We start from the raw sequence: 20604 nt of genomic DNA on the forward strand, positions 1-20604 counted from the left end.
AAGATTCTGTGAAGGCAGTGCCAGAGGAGGGCTAAATTGTTCTAGACTGGACAGAGACAGATCTGCTGGGAGGAGAGCTTAGTGTTAGAGAGAGGAATGATCCCGCAAGTGCCTTTCGAGGGTATTAAGGAGGGGGAGGTCCCATAGCAGCATCTCTTGGGCTGTTCACTGTGGAATGACAGACATGTGACAGGCACAGTAAGACCCTTACTGCATTTGTTTACTACAACCAATGCTGAGTCCCAGGGTGTGGCTGTAACCAGGGGACTGGGAAAGTTGACTGTGTCCAGAGCTCCTGGTCATTCCCCTAGCAGTGATCAAATAGATACAAAACAGGCTGGCCCTCAGCTCAGGGCCTCCAGATATAATGGATGATTCAGAGGACATGCCAAATGCCACATGGCTTATGTGCAAAGGGCAGTGTCTAGCACAGCTTGAGAGATCCTGGGTTCCTGGAGGGGTAGATGCTGACCTGAGGCAGGAGTCTCCCCTGCTGCCACTTCTGAATGGTCTCCTGAAAAGCACAATGCTCTGGCTTCTGCAGGTGAGACACTCTCCCAGAGGCATTAGGTTTATTATCTGAGATGCTGCATTTTGCCCTGAGAGGCAGGGCCTGGATCTTTCCTGAAGGATGTGGCTACCCCACATCTTATAAACCAAGGTGTCCACGGACAAGTGGGTAGGTACAGAATGGCAGATGAGAGCCAGGTAAAAAAGGGAAGCCTGGGGACCACTGCTTATTTCCCTGTTAAGTCAGTGGAGTCAAAAGAGGTAGGTATGCCGCCTTTTACAATGCAGCTTTCAAAAAAAACAAAACAAAAAACCAACTTCTTTCCCCCCTTCTTCCCCTGCATTTATCCAATGTTAACAACATTCTCAAATGAATGTATATGTATATACATAAATGGCACACAGAAAAAGTTGGTCACCACCTGTTTTACAAAAATAGCATTACAATATATATATTTCTCTGCCTCTTAACACACCTAAGAGATCTGCATGAATCAGTTAATAGGGATCTAGCACTTTCCTTTTAAGACCCTAATCCTGAGTGTCACCTTAACCCTAAAGGACCAAACCAAGTTCTAACCTTCAGGTTTTAAATTTAAGGCCCTAACTCCAATCCTAACATTAAGGTCCTCACCAGACCCCTAATCCCCACACCCTAATCCTACCAACCCTAATGGTGCTAATCCAAGGGGGAGAAAAACTGCAACGTACCCCCGCACTATTGAGGAACACCAGGATTTTTGCAATAACTTCCTTGTATGTGATCTTAATTAGTTATTTCCTCAGAATAGATATCCAGGAATGAGAGCAGAGGGCCCAAGGGTAGATATATTCTAATGCTATGAGGCATTGTCAAATTGTTTTTAAGGGTCTGAAAATGTTTCCTCCTGTGATGTGTGAAAGGACCCCCCCCCCCCCATTTTTCCTCATCACCAACCAGATATAGGATTCATCACTTCCAACTTCTTCGCATTTGAAATAGCCACTGACCAGGGGAGCTGGGTGGGGAAACAGGTCGCACTCATTCATTCCTAAACCTAAAAGGCCCAGAGGTGCCCAGGACTCTGCTCCCTCCTATCCCTCTGTTCTGCTTTGGAAGAGGAGAAGCATACTTGGGAAGAGAACGTGCTAACATTCTCAGAGCATCCCAGGGCCGCCCCCCACCCCCCGGAAATGAGTGAGGCCCTAGAAGAGCGTCAGACTGGGACAGACTGTGGGATCATTAAGGCAGAGTGATGGTGTCCTGGTCACCCAGGCCAGGTAGCGCTCACTGACATACACCCCGTGATCTTTGCAATGTGAGTTGGAAATATCCAGGTCCCGGGGCGCTGTCTGCTGCCCTGTTTCTTAAACATTGGGACAGATCTGTTTCATTGGGGGTGGGAAAGCCAAGATGGGAGAATTTGGCAACTAAGAATGGGAGGGTGGGGGGCAGAGGGTGCAGAACAGGCAAAGCTGGAAAGAAAGCAAAGGGAGCACGGAAGGGGACTCAGAGAGTGCTAATGGGGATTACGGGAGAGAGGAATGGGACAGACACAGAAAGAAGGCAGGCGGCTGGCACAGCGCCCTGAGCGGGGTCCTCAATCTGGAGCCACCAGTCTGCCTGCGGGAGCTCCTTTCTGGCTGGACATGGGGACAGAGAGGCACCAATCTGGCGGGCCGGTTCTAAGCTCATTTGCATACACATTGACCCCTCGGGGGCGATTCCTGGGGGCACCACCTCTGTGCTAACTGAACTATAGTTGGGGAATTTCCTGCTATAGTGAAAGCCGAGCTCCCAGTCTGAGGCACTCTCCCAGAAGGATCCAAGGACCCCAACAGGGCTGATCCAGGAGAACAACGCTCCTTGCATTAAGGCACAGAGCAAACCCATTTAAAAAGCATTGTGAAAATGGAGAAAAGTGGAGAATTTCTAGAAAAGATGGGGGGAATAGGATAAAAGGAGGGTGGGATTGTGAACAGGGCAGGGGAAAAAATAAAGGTCCCCGCCCAGGGTCCAGTAACAGCCCTGGGGGAAGGGGTTTTGAGGCTTGGCCAGCTCATTGGTGGTGCTCTCTCTGGAGAAAGGAAGTCAAGGACAACAGCGAGTTGGGGTCTGGGGCAGAGGGCTGGTTAGTGCTCACAGCATCCAAAAGGAGGCAGCACTGGGGGTTTTAGGAGGCTGGGCTCAGCTCTAAGGGCAGAAGAGAGCTCCGGAAGCAGACTAGGGGAAGTTCCAGGAGGTGGACCCGAGGGGACTCATGTCTAGCTCTGCCTGTCCAGAATGCAACCAGTCAACCCTGGGGGGAGATCCTGGAGAGGAAGCACAACCCCCCAGGAATACTCTCCAACTCCCTCCCTGGTCCTTCACTGCAGCCTTACTCTCCTCTGGAAGGCTAAATAGTTCTAATGTATTGGCCAGCCCTGCACCATGGTACAGAGATTCTCTCCTGCTGTCCATAGTAGATTCCAAGGTGTTTCTAAGGTTTGGAAGCTGAACACTGTCTTACCCATCTTGAAACCAACACCCTCATCAGGACACCTTGGTTTCCTGGTGGCTTGAATGCATCTCTGACCCCCTCCACCATCTCAAGTCCAGCCGGGTGTCCCACTGGCGAGGCAGTTGTGGACCAGCAGGTAGGGCCTGGCCAGTTTGCCAAGGCCTGGGGCTCTGCTGGGTCGGAGTGGAGAGAGAAGGGCAGTGACCACTCCTCCCCGGGCCAAAAGGGAACCTGAGCCCAGCTGCCAGGAACAGGGAGCTTTAGGGCAGATCAGAGGGACCGGCATCCGGGCACTTCGAGGGGAAGAACATTGCTCCCCCGGGGGAACGTGTGTTTCCTATTGCCACTGGACCAAAGTGCCACCAGCTTAGTGGCTTCAAACAACACACATCATTTAGCTTTACAGAAGGCTTGCTGAGGTTCCCCATCTCAGGAAACCATGAGATCCTGAGGCCCTGCTGGCTGATACTTTGGGGGTGGGGTGGGGTTCCCTGTAACTGGAGTCCTGTGGAAAGCAGCCTTTGCAACCAAGTAGACCAGGGGGCAGAAGGCACAAGGCAGAGATGTCTCACAGGGGCACAGGTTAACAGAACGGCAGTTGACTGTCGCTGGCCAGCGCTGGGCTCATGGACTCTTTTTCTTCCCGGGCAGAGGGCAGTTAGCTGGAGCTCCAGTATCTGACTGCACTCACAGGCTGCACATTCCTACCTCCAGCCAGAGAGAGGGCAGGAACATAGCTCCCCCCACTCCCTCCTTTCTCATCTCCACTTTTTCCTCTTCTCTTCCCCTCCTAGACATTCCCTTCTGGACCTTCTCATCTTCTCCCTCCCCTGAGCCCCTGATCCTGCTCCTGGTCCCACCTCTATCTAAGGCCATCAGGAGCGAAACCAGGGGAGGATGGAAGGCTCTTGGGCTCAAGGTCCCCAGGAGGAACTTCTGCCACTCTTACCCCCAAGGTGGACACCCTGCTTTTGCTTCCTCTTCTTTCAAGCACCACACAGACTCAGGCCCTGGGATCCTGAATCTCCATCTGGGGTCAGGCACGGGCCCAGTCAATAGTCCCCATATGACCTACCAGGTAGAACTGCCATGTCCCCTCCTATACCTTTAGTCTCTTCTCCTGCAGCATCACTATTGGGTTTGCACATTGAAGTCCTTCTCCCACTGCCTTGAGGGCATGGGTTCTGACTCATTGACTTTTGTATCCACAGTGCCTTGAGGACCCCATTAGAAGCATGGGGAAATTGAGGCAGGGGGTGGGGATCTCATGGCCCTTGGCAGTGTTCTGCAGGACACCCTTTCCTGAGATGTCTGTGGATCCCTTTATTCTGGGTAGTCAGGAGACTTTCTGCTTGGGGCAGAGGAAAGGGAGGGAGCATTGGACCTGCTCAGGCAGCAAGAGCAAAGGCCTTGAACAGAGAGAGCGTTACCTAGAGATGAGACTTCTATGTGGGGCAGGTATTCAGGACCAACACTGGTGGGATGGTCCTCTAGGCTATGGATACCAGGGCCTGCCTGGAAGACAAAGGGTGCCTCTCTTAAGCCTTGCTGGAGCTCTACTCAGTGGGACAGATTAGCCTGTAATGGGAGGCTTGGTTTCAAACTTGACTTGGCTTTGAGTCTATCCCTCCTCAGTCTCTTCCAGTTCTTGGTCCCCTCACTAGGTTTAACCTCCTGGGAGAAAAATGCTGCAGCTGGCAGGTACCTTATGGGTGCCTCACTGAAGGATGAGTATAATATTTGCTCCGTGGATGCCTGGGGTCTTGTATTAGGATTCTCCGGAGAAACAGAACCAACTGTGTGTGTGTGGGGGGGGGGGTAGCTGGTGTTTATTATAAGGAACTGGTTCACATCATTATGGAGTTTGAGAAATCCCACCATCTACCATCTGCAAATGGGAGACCAGGAAAAGCTGGTGGTGTAATTGAATTCTAATCTCAAGGCCAGAGAAACAGGGAATCCAGTGGTGCAGAGTCTAGTCTAGGTCTGAAGGTCTGTGACCCAGGAGTCCCAGGGGCGGGGAGCAGAAGACAGTTGTCCTGGCTTAAGCAATGAGGTGGAAAAGGGGTGAATTCTACCTTCCCTCACCTTATGTTCTATCCAGGCCCTCAAGGGACTGGATGATACCCACATTGGGGAGGGCAATTTACTTTAATGAGTCCTCTGATTCCAATGTTAATCTCATCCAGAAACACACATGTTCACAGCCACACCCAGAAACAATGTTTGATCTGGCTACCCCACTGATCAGGGAGCAGAAGGCAAGCTGAGGGCAGAGCACAAGCTGATACCTCACTCCACTGCCCACCCCCATACCCACCCCCAGGTTGGCTGTGTGTGGCTGGCATTCCTCAGGCACTCTGGCTGCCAGAAAGCTAAGGGAAAGGAAAAACAAACGGTGAACTGATAAAAATTAGAGGACCCGAGTCTTCATCAGTTTACCAATATCTTATAGATTTACAAGAAAAAAGATTTCTTAACCAATCACCTAACTTCCAGAGACCCATATGTCAAATTTCCTGGAGCCCTAACATCACCCTCCCCTCCACCAGGATGTGGGAAACAGGCAAAGGGAATGTAAACAAAATTAAATTACTTTATATCCTGCAGTCTATTGACAAGGACTTGTAATAGAGTATAGCATTCCTCAGGCATCTCCCAGCTGTCCTATTAATGCCTTTTAGAAGGAAAAACAACCTTAACTTGGCAAGAGCAACACCTCCGAAACTGAGTATTCTTCAGCATATGAAAGTCCTTTTGGACACCTCCCTTTATCCTTACCTCCCCCAGCTCCCAAGTATATAATCAGCCACCCCGCACAGCCCCGGTGAAGCAGCTCTTTCTGTCCACGGGTCCTGTCCCCCCTGCTTTAATAAAATTGCCTTTTCTGCACCAAAGACGTCTCAAGAATTCTCTCGGCTGATGGCTCCGGACCTCATCAACACATTCCAAAACTCTATCACCATGGCCAGTCAAAGTGACATATAAAATTAACCATCACAGGCCTCTTCACGTTTTCATAGTTGTTCTACTGGAGTTCCTGTTTTATCTTCCTTTGGATTTTTTTTTTTCTGCAGGGGCACAGACAGGTGTAACTTATTTTCTGAAAACACATATCATATATATGTACATACACATAAGGTGTGGTGGATACAGAGATGTGCTACCTGGAAGGGGGGACTTGCTGGCTCACCTGCAAGGAGGTTGTTCAGGGCACAGCCCTTGGCTATCAGCTCCAGCAGTCACCTTCAGTGGCAGAGAGATGCCTCCTGAGGTCAGGTCCTTCCCTGGAAGCCCCTTCCTACGCCAGGGAGAGGTGTGGGTATAAAGATCTGGCCCCCGCATGTTGACCTAGCCAGCTCTCATAGGTCATGCTCGTTCTGGAATCCCTGTTGGCTGGCTGAGCTTCTTCTGAGCCGGCATTACAGTATCACGTCCCCCTCTGCCCAAGCCTGCTTCCGCTGACTTCTTTCATAGATGTGGACCCCTAATTGCTGCTTCTCCTCCAACCCACGGTCCCTCCACCATCTGCTCTGAAGAGCCCGACCTGTGACACAGGTGTATGTACTGTTTTAAAACCTGTTTTCAGTTAATTTAGCAACGTATGTAGTCAATTCAATGACAAGATAGTCACAGTATCATTTTTAATAACTGCACAGTGGTCTAAACAATTGCATATTTTTCTTAATTTTGCTATGATAAGCAATGCTTCTGTGTAATCCTTTAACTCACTACCCCTTTTCCTACTTCATGATTAATCCCTAAAAAAGGAACAGCTAGATCAAAGCAGACGCACATTTTTTTTTTTTTTAAGATTTATTTATTTATTTGACAGAGATCACAAGTAGGCAGAGAGGCAGGCAGAGAGAGAGGAGGAAGCAGGCTCCCTGCCGAACAGAGAGCCCGATGTGGGACTCGATCCCAGGACCTTGAGATCATGACCTGAGCTGAAGGCAGTGGCTTAACCCACTGAGCCACCCAGGCACCCAAAGCAGACGCACTTTTAAGAAAGCCTTTGGATTCCTTGATCCTAAAGGCTCACGGGAAGAGCATCTCATTTTTAATTTCCCACCTGGCCAGCTTACGACAGCCATAACCTCTTCTTGTAACGTTTCCCAGTCTGGTGGGAAAAACAATGTTCCTTGGCTCACAAGGTACTCCTAGGCCCCGCTGTCACTGTGACTTGGGAGGGTTTCCCATCATCCTCAAAGCCACCAAACATTGACCACAAAGGGGCGCTGCTCCCCTGTCCATGTCCTGGGGCAGCACACTCTCCATCCAGCTGCCTTTCCGGGCCAGGAATGCAAAGTTCCAAGCAGGGCTTACAGAGAGTAAGAAAACAGCCTCGATCCCGGGAAGCAGGTACTCCAGCCTCTTAAACGTTGTTTTCCCGCAACTTGTTTTCAACTCCGGTCAGCTGCAGCTCCGGCGGGGACCCTGAGCCCGCAGAAGGGGTGTGTCCGCGCCTCCGGCTCAGAATCCCTGGGGCACCTGTAGGGCAGGCCTCCAAGGGAGAGCCCCAGTACCGCACCCGCCAGATTCGGGGGCGCCCCCAGGGGTCGTGTGTAGGAGGCAGAACCAGGAGGAGCAACTACATAAAATACAGATTGCCATCAGCAGAAAAAGTATTTTTTATCTATGGAACATTTTGTGCAAACCTTACGGGAACAACAGAACCACACTCCAGCGCAAAGAACAACAGCCTAAAACCAGCAGAAGGGAGGGAATAATCAAGATGAGAGCATGGGAACAGCTGTGTAGCTGTCTGGAGCGAGGTCTTCGCAGAAGCGGGCCAACCGCAGCTCCAAGTGGACACTTCCCGTGATTCAATACTGAACATTGAAATACAAAACTCAGGCCAAACCTGGTGGAGAAGGTCAGCATCCTCCATGCTCTCCCCCACCCGCAAAGGACTTGGTGCATTGCAAACCCGCACTTTGGGGGCGCCTGCGTGGCTCAGTGGGTTAAGCCCCTGCCTTGGGCTCAGGTAATGATCTCTGAGTCCTGGGATTGAGTCCCCCATCGGGCTCTCTGCTCAGCAGGGAGCCTGCTTCCCCCTCTCTCTGCCTACTTGTGATTGATCTCTGTCAAATAAATAAATAAAATCTTTAAAACAAACCCTCTTCGTGGCCAGGGCCCAGCCCCCTACTAGGACCGTGGGTTTCCTACCCGAGAGCTTCTCCTGCTCGCAGGCTACCGCCGACTCTGCACTGCCTTAATCCCAGGGAATACAGGCACGGATGATGTCCCATACCTTATGATGTCCCCTGACTTTCATCTAATGTCCCCTGGCCTTCATTTAACCTGTCCTTGAGTGGGCTGGTTGCAGCTCGCTACTGGGTGTATCACGTGGGGATTAGAGCAGGTGGTCCTGAGAGGCGCCAGAGAAGACAGGTGACCCCTCCAGGCTGTCTTCGCCCAGGCCCAGCAGGGCTGCCTCCAGGCTAAGAGGACGCAATGGGCCTATTGTGAGGCAGCCATGACGGGAAGGCGTTTCAGGGACGTTGGTCCTCGGAGGCCCTATGGCCATTACCCTGCTCTCCCCTGGAAAGGGAGGACCCTGGGTGCCTGGATGGGTCACCCTCCCCGTGCACCGAAGAGCGGCCCAATCTCCAGCTCCGGAATCGGGGACAAGGTGGCAGAGGGCGCCGGCGTAGCCCAATTCTCAGAAAGACTGAGACCGGCTCCCAGAAGTTGGGCTGAGTGTTCGGCACTAACTGTGGGTCTCTGCAAAAGAGGCTACGCGACTCCAGACTGCAGGCTCTGCGTCCCGGGTCTACCTTGCCATGGCTGACCTCGGTGAGGTGGCTTTACCTCTTCCAACCCCAGCTTCCAAACATAACGTGGAAGGAAGCTGAGCTAAGCAGGAGAACCAAGCCCCGCCCGGACTGAGCCTAGAGCCACACAACACACCACCACCGAGGAAAACGCTGCGCAGGCGCGCTACAGGCTTCCGCCAGAAGGGCTGGCCAGGCGGAAGTGACCGCAAAGGCCTCTGGGGAGTGTAGTCTTTGCGACGAAAGAGTCCGAAGAGGACGGGCTTCCCTTGAGAGGTCACCGGCGGCTTCGCTTTGAGAAAACAGCGAGTGAGCCACCAGGGGCTGTAGTTCAGGAGGCGTGGCCTCGTCCTCTCAGGAGCGGGCCGAGCCCTCCAAGGATTCTGGGGACTGTAGTCCCGGTGTCTCTGTTAGCGGGTCCGTGAAGGGTGCTGTCCACTGTCCTTCAGACGTGGGGCGTGAGCGACGTGGGGGTGGAGGAGAGTCAAGAGAGGCTGCCGGTGGGGGGGCGGTCTCTGGCAAAGCTTAGGGTGACGATCTCGATTGTTTCTCATTTTGGGAGAGAATGGGGGTGAATAACTGGCAGCTCGAGGAGAGAATTAGAGGAAGGAATTAGAGGTGGCGAGGCTTGGTGGTCAGTCCGTGGGTTGCGGGGCGTGCCTCGAGCAGAGCACCCAGGACTGCCGGGCCACGATTTCTCTTTTGGGGGGAGGTGCGGGACTGTTTTGGGCCACAGTATTGGAGGTAGTAGTGCCCCAGCTCTAGTTTTCTCTTCACGTGGTGTGTGGGGCTTAGGATGGAAGACCCCAGGGTTTTTGTGGGGTTGTCATAGTCCAGGAGGTGGTGAGGGGGTTGGGACTCCCCAGAGTATTTAATGGGAGGGGAGGGGCGTGAAGCCTTCATCCTACCTGGATGAAGTTCAAGGTGTTTGCTAGCTTGGGGCTAGCTGCCATTCCCCAATTGTGGGGCATATTGGAGAGTGGGACAAGATTTGGCTTAGAAAAACTGCGAAACATTCCCAGGTGTGAATGGGTTGGGGTGGGAGTCGGTGGGGAGTATGTAGTGTGTTTTTGGGTGGTTAGGGCAACTTACCTGTAGAGGTTTGCTGTCCTACTCTTTGCTTCCGGCGGGGAGTATTGGCTTGGTTCAAAGGTCTTTGGGTTTGGCTGGAAATCCGAGTGACCAGTTTTGTTTGCCCGGTTCCCTTTTAGACAGTGGGTGTTAATTGGCTACTTTCAGGGTTGGGACTGAGGACTGAATTCAGGGGTGGGTGGGTAGGTGGGGGAGGTAGACGGTGGGAGCCACTGGGTCTAGGTGTCAACAGCCCCTGGTGGCTGTTAGCTGACACCTAATTCATTGATAGAGGCCTCTCTGGTGGACCTTAGGCTTTGGGACCTTTATTTTGAGTTTTATATTATGACTTTATTTATTTATTTTTTTAAAAGTAGGCTCTACACCCATCTTGGGGCTTGAATTCCCAACTCGGAGATCAGAAATTGTGTGCTCTACCCACTGAACCAGCCAGGTGCCCCTGAACTTTATATTATGGAAAAAATTCAAGCATTCACTTTAGTAGAGAAAATAATGCAAGGTACCGTTGTGAATCTGTCTCCTAATTCCCACGCTTACCAACTTTTGGCCAACAGTGCTGTATCTAAGCCCCCAACCTCACTTGACTGGCTTACAGCTAGGATGACTGGTTAAGTGCATGACCTTCTACAGCCAGAATTTAAAGCCAAGTTAAGCCACTTTCTAGTCTAGTCTAGTCTAGCCTTACTGTGGCTTGGTTTTTTCATCTGTAAAGAGATTTGATGATGGGGCGCCTGGGTGGCTCAGTGGGTTAAAGCCTCTGCCTTCGACTCAGGTCATGATCCCAGGGTGCTGGGATCGAGCCCCACATCGGGCACTCTGCTCAGCAGGGAGCCTGCTTCCTCCTCTCTCTGCCTGCCTCTCTGCCTACTTCTGATCTCTGCCTGTCAAATAAATAAATAAAATCTTAAAAAAAAAAAAGAGATTGGATGATAAAAAGAGCAGTGGAGAGGCCTAGATGAGGCAAGACTCATACAACAACTGAACAGTCTTTGGTGTATAGTAAGTCCTCAAAGAGTGTTAACTCCTACTATTAATAATAAACCTTGAATTCCTGGAGCCACAAAGAGAATGGATTCTACTCTCTGTAGCACATCCAAGAAGGCTGTGTTTCACGGTGTCTAGTCCTAACGTCTAGAAGATTTGAAGGGCCTTATCACTCTGTTGTAAGTATTCTGACACCATTCATCCTTTGTTTTCCCCCAAACCCCTCACTTTCCCCAGGCTTTCACTTGGAGATTTCCAGCCTGGACTCTAGAAAGCCAGTGACAATCCTGGGGCTAGTACCACGTGTCTCTTCCACAGGCCAGCTTCTCAGCCTCCTGCCTTCCTGGAAAAAATGGCTTGTTGGGAGGGAAGATCCCAACAGCCCACTCTAAGATATGTATTTATGGTCCTCTAGAGTCTTTTTTGCTCCAAATAGTAGTTAGACTGCCTTTGTTAGTCCTTGACTTCTTGGGCCATGCAATGGCCCATTTGGAATTTGGAGCCTTAGGTGATCTGCAGGAAAGAAGACCATTCAAAGGACAAAAGCCTTTCACAGAATATGGTTCCCCAAACCTGTGGCCCTTGCATGGGGTTCCTCCATCATTGCCCCCAGCCCTTCTCCCACTCCCTCCAGGTGGCTGCATTCCCAGGCCCACCAGTGATGTGAAGTATGTGTCTGTCTGTGTGACAATACCATGCTGTTTTGATTACTACAGTTTTGTAATGTAACTTGAAGCCTGGAATTGCGATGCCTCCAACTTTGCTTTTCTTTTTCAAGGTTGCTTTGGGTATTCTGGGAATTTTGTGGTTCCATACAAATTTTAGGATTGTTTGCTCTAGCTCTGTGAAAAATGCTGATGCTATTTTGATAGGGATTGCATTAAATGTCTATATTGCTTTGGGTAGTATAGACATTCAAACAATATTTGTTCTTCCGATCCAAGAGCCTGGAATGCTTTTCCATTTCTTTGTGTCCTCTTCAATTAATTTCTTTCTTTCTTTCTTTCTTTCTTTCTTTCTTTCTTTCGAGATTTCATTTATTTATTTGACAGAGAGAGATCACAAGTAGGCAGGGAGGCGGGCAGAGAGAGATGGGGAGGCAGGCTCCCTGCCAAGCAGAGAGCCCGATGTGGGGGCTTGATCCCAGGACCCTGAGATCTTGACCTGAGCTGAAGGCAGTGGCTTAACCCACTGAGCCGCCCAGGTGCCCCTTCAATTTCTTTCATAAGTGTTTTGTAGTTCTCAAAGAATAGGTCTTTTACTTCTTTGGTTGGGTTTATTCCTAGGTATCTTATGGGTTTTTGTGCAATTGTAAATGGTACTGATTCTTTAATTTCTCTTTGTCCTGCTTCATTATTGGTGTACAGAAATGCAACAGATTTCTGTATATTGATTTTATATATATTTTATATATTTTATTTTATATATTTAATTTATTTTATTTTATTGCTATTTTATTTTTTATTTTATTGTATTTTTAAATATTTATTTTATTTTATATATATTTTATATATTTATATATATTTTATATATATTTATTGATTTTCTGTATGTTGATTTTATATGAATTTTTATATCAGTGCTAGCAAATTTTTGGTGGAGTCTTTCAGGTTTTCTATGTAGAGTATCATGTCCTCGGCAAATAGTGAAAATTTCACCTTTTCCTTGTTAATTAATTTGGTTACCTTTTATCTTTTTCTTGTCTGGTTGCTATAGCTAGGACTTCTACTACTACACTAAATAACAATGGTGAGAATGGACATCCCTGTCTTGCTCCTGACTATAGAGGAAAAGCTCTCAGTTTTTCCCCACTGAGGATGGTATTAGCTGTAGGGTTTTCATGAATGGCCTTTATTTTGCTGAGATATGTTCCCTCTAACCCTACTTTGTTGAGGTTTTTTGTTGTTGTTGTTGTTATTGTTGTTTTTTTTTTAAATCAGGAATGGATGTTGTACTTTGTCAAATGCTTTTTCTGCACTTACTGAGAGGATCATATTTTTGTTATTCTTTCTTTTATTAATGTGGTGTAACATATCAGTTGATTGCAAATATTGAACCACCCTTGCAGCCTAGGACTAAATCCCACTTGATTGTGGTGGATGACTCTTTTAATGTACTGTTGGATTTGGTTGCTTTTTAAAAAAAATTTTTTTGTAGTATTTTATTGAGAATTTTTGCATCCATGTTCATCAGGGATATTGGACTACAGTTCTCTTTTTTTAGTGGAGTCTTTATCTGGTTTTGCTAACAGGGTAATGCTGACCTCATAAAATGAAGTTGTAAGTTTTCCTTCATTTTCTTTTCTTATAAACATTTATTTTTATCCCCAGGGGTACAGGTCTGTGAATCGTCAGGTTTACACACTTCACAGCACTCACCAAAGCACATACCCTCCCCAGGTCCTGAGTTCTTTTCTTTTCTTTTTGAAATAGTTTGAGAAGTATAAGTATTAATTCTTTAAATGTTTGGTAAAATTCACCTGTGAAACCATCTGGCCCTGGACTTTTGTTTGTTGGGAGATTTTTGACTTTGGATTCAGTTTCTTTGCTGGTTATCAGTCTGTTTAAGCTTTCTGTGTCTTTCTGTTTCAGTTCTGGTAGTTTTTATGTTTCTAGGAATTTACCCATTTCTTCTAGGTTGTCCAATTTGTTGGCATACAGTTTCTCATATATTCTTTTATAATTGTTTGTGTTTCTGTTGATTGTTATTTCTCCTCTCTCTTTTGTGATTTTATTTATTTGGGTCCTTTCTCTTTTTTTCTAGATAAGTTTGAGTAAAGATGATCAATTTTATTGATTTTTTTTTTTCAAAGAACCAGCTCCTGCTTCCATTGATCTGTTTTTCATTTGTTTTTTTCTTTCTATATTATTTATTTAGTCTTTACTATTTCTCTCCTTATGCTGGCTTTAGGCTTTCTTTGTTCTTTCTTTAGCTCCTTTAGGTGTAAAGTTAAATTATTTATTTGAGATTTTTCTTGCCTCTTGAGGTAGACCTATATTGCTATAAACTTCCCCCTTAGAACCACTTTTGCTGTATTCCAAAGGTTTTGGACAGTGTGTTTTCATTTTCATCTGTTTCCATGTAATTTGAAGGTTTCTTCTTTGATATCCTGATTGACTATTTCATTGTTTAGTAGCATAATATTTAACCGCCATGTATTTGTGGTTTTTCCAAATTTTTTCTTGGGATTGACTTCGAGTTTCAAGCATTATGGTTAGAAAAGATGCATGGTGAGATCTCATTCTGTTTGTATTTCCTGAGTTCTGATTTGTGACCTAGTATGTGATCTATTCTGGAGAATGTTCCATATGTAGTGGAAAAGAATGTATATTCTGTTGTCTTAGGATGAAATGCACTGAATATATCTCTTATGTCAACTGGCCCAGTGTGTCATTCAAAGCCATTGTTTGTTTGTTGATTTTCTGCTTAGGTGATCTGTCCATTGATGTAAGTGGGAGTGTTAAAGTTCCTTACTATTATTGTATCATTATCAATGAGTTCCTTTCTGTTCAATTATTTTATATATTTGGGTGCTTCCATGTTTGGTGCATAAATATTTACAATTGTTAGATCTTCTGTTGTATAGTCCCTTTAATTATGCTATAGTACCCTTTTTCATCTCTTGTTACAGTCTTTAAAAGTCTAGTTTAAAGTCTAGTTTTAAAGTCTAGTTTGTCTGATATAAGTATGGCAACACCAGCTTTCTTTTGATGTACTTTTGCATGATAAATGTTTCTCCATCCTCTCACTTTCAATCTGCAGATGTCTTTAGGTCTAAAACGAGCCTCTTGCAGGCAGCATCTAAATGATCTTTGTTTTTTCATCCACTTTGACGCCCTATGTCTTTTGATGGGAGCATTTAATCAATTTACATTCAGAGTAATTACTGATAGATATGTATTTATTGCCATTTTGTTACTTATTTTGTGTTTGTTTCTGGAGATTTTCACTTTTGGTCTTTCCTTTCCACTCAAAGTCCCCTTTAGTATTTCTTGCCTGGCTGTTTTAGTGTCATGAACTCCTTTAGTTTTTCTTTGTCTGGGAAACTCTCTCTGTTCTGAATGATAGCCTTGCTGGATAGAGTATTCTTGGCTGCAGATTTTTCCCATTTCAGTATGCCATTCTCTTCTGGCTTGCCAAGTTTCTGTTGAGAAATCTGGGTCTTCTCTGGTAAATTAAGGACTTCTTTTGTCTTGTTGCTTTTAAGATGTTTTTCATTATCACTATAGTTTGCAAATTTAATTACAATATGTTTTGGTATTGACCTGGGTTTGTTGATTTTGATGGGAGTTCTCCGCTTCTTGGACCTGGTTGTAGGTTTATTTCCCCGATTAGGAAATTTTCAGCTAGGAGTTTCTCAAATCAATTTTCTGCCACTTTTTTCCTCTCTTCTTTTCCAGAGTTTTCTATACGAATGTTATTACATTGGATAATAAAACATCACTGAGTTTCCTAAGTCTATTCATGACATGTTCCATAATTTTGTTCAGCTTCCTATTTTTCATTATTTTATGTTCCGTATCACTTATTCTTTTGTTTCTTCCAGCTTTTTATTCCTGCATCAAGCCTGTTTCCAATCTCAGTTACTGCATTTCATCTGTTTTTTAACTCTCTTATCTCTGTGATAAGAATCTCCCTGATGTCTTCTACTCTTTTCTTAAGCCCAGTGAGTATCCTTATGGTTGATGCTTTAAATTCTCTATCAAGCATATTATTTAAATCTGTGCCCCTTAGATCTCTGATCTCTGTCCTTATCTTGTTCTTTCATTTGGGTTGAATTCCTCTGTCTTGGCATTTTGTCTAATTCTCAGTCTTCTCTGTGTTAGAAAAGCTCATTATGTTTCCTGATCTTAGAATGATGGCTTCCTGAAGAACAGGCCATATGGTGTCCAGGGTTTGACACTTAAGGAAGGGTCTCTGGTGTGTGCTGAGTGCCTTCTGCGGTTGTGTTTTGGCTGCTCTGTCATTCAGACCCCATTGTCTGTAGAGGATCTCCTTGCCTGAAGTGCACAATGTCTGGTCCTCTGCCAGAATTTGGTGTTAAGTGAGTTGTTTTGGTCTGCTTGTGAAATGAGACACTGAAGCCCTGCAGAACACTGTGGTTGGGAGATGTGGTGTGGGCAGGGTTTTGGCTTGTCTTCTAGGGAAGGGCCTGTGGCTCTAGGACTGTCAAGAGCTTGACTGAGAGGGGCAGTCCCACGAGAGCTCAGGCGTGTGGGACTTGGTGTAAGCAGGTTAGGCAGCCCGTGTTGCCACTGCACTGCTTACATCTGGGAGCTCTGTGTTTTTGCTGAGTGGCAAGGGAGGGAAATGGCACCAGCTGGCTCCTTTGTCCCTGAAGAGGAATCTTCCTGATTGTTTTCCCTCTGGGAAGCACTCTGAGCTAAGTGAATAATCTTCCTTCCCTCTGCGTGTCCCAGGTGTTTTTCAGATTGCTGTTTCCACACTACCTGCCTCTTGGTTGTTTGCCTGACTATCCCCAGGAACACTGACTTTTAAAACTCCAGGTTTTAGGGACTTGGTGTTGCGGAGAGTCTGTACTGGACTTCTGGGGGAGGGGCCCACTGTGCTGAGCTTTAGGCAAGCTTGTCTGAGCAAGACTCTCTTGGGCCAGTAAGCAGCCAGTGTCATGCTCAGCTATTTCCAGTAGGTGGCTCTGTGTTTATGCCGAATGGTTGGGGAGGGACATGATGGCTGCGGCTCTTTTGTCCCCAGAGACGCAGCTCTGTGAAACTTGATTCTCTGGGAGGCACTCCAAGACAAGCGAACAGTCTGTGTGCCCCAGGCATTCTTCAGATTGTTTCCAAGCTGTCTGCCCCTGTCTGCCTGCCTTCACTCCAGGAGCAGGATAGCACTCTTACGGCTCTATCCCGGCAAAGCCAACTGACCTTTAACACTCCAGTGTTTAAGTCCTGGTGGTTTTAAGAACTCATGGAAATTAGCCTTTCATATTTTCCCAGCTGGTGGGTCTGGGGAAACGTTCTCTGTGCATTCCACCATGTGCTTCTGTCTCTGTTTCTCTCTTTCTCCTGTCTCTGCAGCTTTGACATTCTCCCCTCCACAGCACCAGGGATCCGTTTCTCCCCCAAACCAAGGCTCTGCCCTTAACATCTTGGATGTGGCGACTTCCCTCCCTTTACTTTGGAATTTCAGTCTTCTTGATTTCTGGGGTATTTAGAATGATTTGATAGTTATCTATTTGTGTTTGATGAGGAGAGGAATCTAGGGTCCTCCTACTCACTCACCATCTTAGCTTCTTCCCCCATTCTTTTTTTTTTTTTCTCTTTTCTTTCTTTCTTTCTTTTTTTTTTTTTTTTAGAATTGTTGTGGCTATTTTTATTTTTTTTGTGTGTGTTTCCACACATATTTTAGGATTGTTTCTTAAAAGGGTAGCCCCCTTCTACTTCTCCTGGTAGGTATGATGTGGGAAACAAAAGCAGAAGAAAAATTATTAAACTTCCTTACTACTTACAGCCCACTGACAAGTTCTTGAAAGAAGCAGAGTGACATTCCTTTAGGTACTCACCTACCTAGATGTTGACACTTCGATAAGGGCAAAAGGCATTCCTAGCCTCAACCCCTTCCTTCTTCCTGTGAGTCAACTTTAACATATAAGAATTCCTTTAGAAATTTCCTTTATCTCTAAACCCGGGAAGATATGTGTTGGCAATCATCCCCCAAGCATATGGCCCACTGATATACATCTGAAGGGTCTCATGCCTAAGGTTTTATTAGCAGTAATTTAATGGCCTTTCCCCAACAATTGCTAGGCCCCTCAAGGTCCTGGAAACCTTGCTTCCAAAATTCCTTAGAAACTTATGCCATCCCTAACCCCGACCCAACTTGAAAGTATATAATGGGCCATTCATAAAACCACCTGTTTGCACCAAAGACGTCTCAGGAATTCTTTTTTGGTCATGGGCTTCGAACCCTAATGTCTTTCCTATATCATCCATTATATCAAGTGCCCTCCTTAATGCCTATCACTCAGCTACCCCATCTTCCCATTCTCCTCCCCTCCCCACCTTCTAATGTACAGATGTGTGGATATCTCCAAGGTCCTGGCATGTTATGCAGAAGAATCTTTTTTGGGTTATGTAAGACTTAGTAGTCATAAATTGAAGAAGAAAGACACACAAAGCGACTCACACTGCCATGGTGCTGTCACTCATCATCCTTATATTTACCTAAGTGGTGGCCAGGAGAGACACACAACACTATATTAAAGCCCATTGGCCAAAATTAGTCACATGGCCAGGCTGGCTGCAGGGGGCTTCTGGTGTGGTCTCCTGTGTTCCCGGGACAAGACTCACAGAAGCCAGTGAGTGGTGATTGGTGGTCTGCTGAGGATGAATGCTGGGAGTTCTTTTTAAAAATTTTTAAAATTTATTTATTTATGAGAGAGTAGGGGAAAGGAGAAGGGCAGAGGGAGAGAATCTCAAGTGGACTTCCCACTGATCATGGAGTTCCATGTGGAGCTAGTTCCCATAACCCTGAGATCATGACCTGAGCCAAAACTAGAGTCAGAAGCTTAACTGACTGAGACCCCCAGGTGCCCCTGCTGAGAGCTCTTATAGCTGATGTGGTCAGAGGAAGAAAGCCCTGACAGGCATATTTTCTTACCTTCTGCCTCTCCAACATGCTTGGACAAAGGTCAGAATTAGGCCTGTAATCAAAATGTTACAGAAATATAATTTCAAGGATGGCAGAACCTAAATTTTTACCTGAAAGAAGTGTTCAGTTGCACCAAGCACACCGGTCTGATTGGGATAAAGTGAGCTGCTGAGCCATTACTGAGGGCATTGTCCACAGGGTGGGACCTTGGTCACAGGTCAAGGAGGTCAGTACTCTGGGCACAGTATTCAGGAACCTAGGTCTACCAGAGTGCTAAGCTATTGGGTATTAGCAGACACTGTGCTGGAGTTAATAGGTGGTTATACGAAAAGATGCTGTAAGATAATGGGAAGATGCAGGCTATGGCCAAAGTGGGCTGGTCAGATACAATGCTGTGTCTGGGAGATCAGCAGACCTTTTGCTGGTAGCTGAAAGTGGTGACAAAACAAGAGTCCGTGAGCTAATGGTGAGTCAGCACTGGGAGACTGGTCCTGCCCCATTTTGAGCTCTGTCTTCAAAATATAGAGAGGCTGGTTTGAAGCAAAAAGTCCTGGATTCAAAGGGCGCAGGTAGTGACTCGTCTCTCCAGGTGGGGTCTTTATGTCTCCAGGGACCCTCATCGGTGCCGTCTGCCCCGCCCCCCCCCCCCCCCCCAGGTGACTCCACCTTTGGCCAAAGCCACACTGCCCCATCATTGGAGTGTAGGTGGGATACTCCATGATGCTCAAGTTGGATCAATATGGCCTGGGAGCCAAGAACCTGGGTTCCAGGTAGGGCTTCTCCCTCTGTGGAACTCAGTCTCCCCACCTGAGTTACAACCAGCGGATGGCAGATCCAAGCTTCTTCAGACACCATCTGATAGAGGCACCTGGGTCTTCATCAGCTGTCCTTTTCAACTTCTGAAACTTATCATTTCATATCATAATAAGAATAGTAATACCCCTTTTGGTAAAGTGTTGTTAGGGGAATAAGATGGATAAAATACAGAAAAAGTACCATGTTATATATCAGTTATATTTCAATAAAAATAAATGGGTTAATAAAAAATGATGAATATTCTGAAAATGTAGATCAATTGAAGGAAATGCTTTATTTTAATGTTTATTAATCCCAAAATATTTCAGACTGACAAAAGTTATAAGGAGGAAACTCCTGTGATGGTTAGTTTTATGTAACAACTTAAGTGGGCTTAGGAATGCCCCGATATCTGGTTAAATATTGTTTCTGGGTGTGTTCATGAGGGTATTCCTGGAAGAGATTAGCATTTAAATCGGTTGTAAAGTTGATAGCCCTTCCCAGGGTGGGTGGATATCCTCCAATGCACTGAGACCCTGAATAGAACAAAAAGGTGGAAAATGTTGAATTTTCTCTGCCTGACTCCTGTGCTGGGGTATTGATTTTTTTGCACTTAGTTCTCCTGATTCTCTTGCCTTCAGACTTGGACAGATACCTATGCTATTAACTCTCAGTCCTTCAGGTCTTCAAACTATACCACTAGTTTCCTGGGTCTGCAGCGTGCAGACAGTAGATCATGGGACTTCTCAGCCTCCATAATCATGTGATATTATGCCTTATAATCTTTTTGTATAGGAATGTGCACACACATACACACAATGAATATACTATAGATTCTGTTTCTCTAGAGAACTCTACCTAACAAAGCAACTAGACATCGTGATCTAACTATTTAGATGAAAAACACGCAGTTCCCGATGAAATACCCATCATTATCCTTCCTGGTCATATCCTCTTTCCATCCCAACTCTAAAGCCACTCCCCAAAGCAACCACTCTCCTGGATTTTGTGTTTATCTTACCTATGTTTTTCTTTATTTTTAATTTTCCTTTTTCTTCCAAGTTTTTACTTAAATTCATTAGTTAATACACAGCTAGTTTCATGTGTAGAATTTAGTGATTCATCACTTACATAAAACACCCAGTGCTTATCACAAGTGCACTCCTTACTGTATACCTCAAACCTCTAATCCTTCCCTCCAACACCCCGACACACCTCCCCTCTAGCAACCCTCAGTTTGTTCTTTATAGTTAAGAGTCAGCTTTACGGTTTTTCTGTTTTTTCCCATGTTCATCTGTTATGTTTCTTAAATTCCAGATCTGACTGAAATCATATAGTATTTGTCTTTCTGT

Source organism: Mustela lutreola, chromosome 5, assembly GCF_030435805.1.
Source record: "Mustela lutreola isolate mMusLut2 chromosome 5, mMusLut2.pri, whole genome shotgun sequence".
Classification (NCBI taxonomy): Eukaryota; Metazoa; Chordata; class Mammalia; order Carnivora; family Mustelidae; genus Mustela; species Mustela lutreola.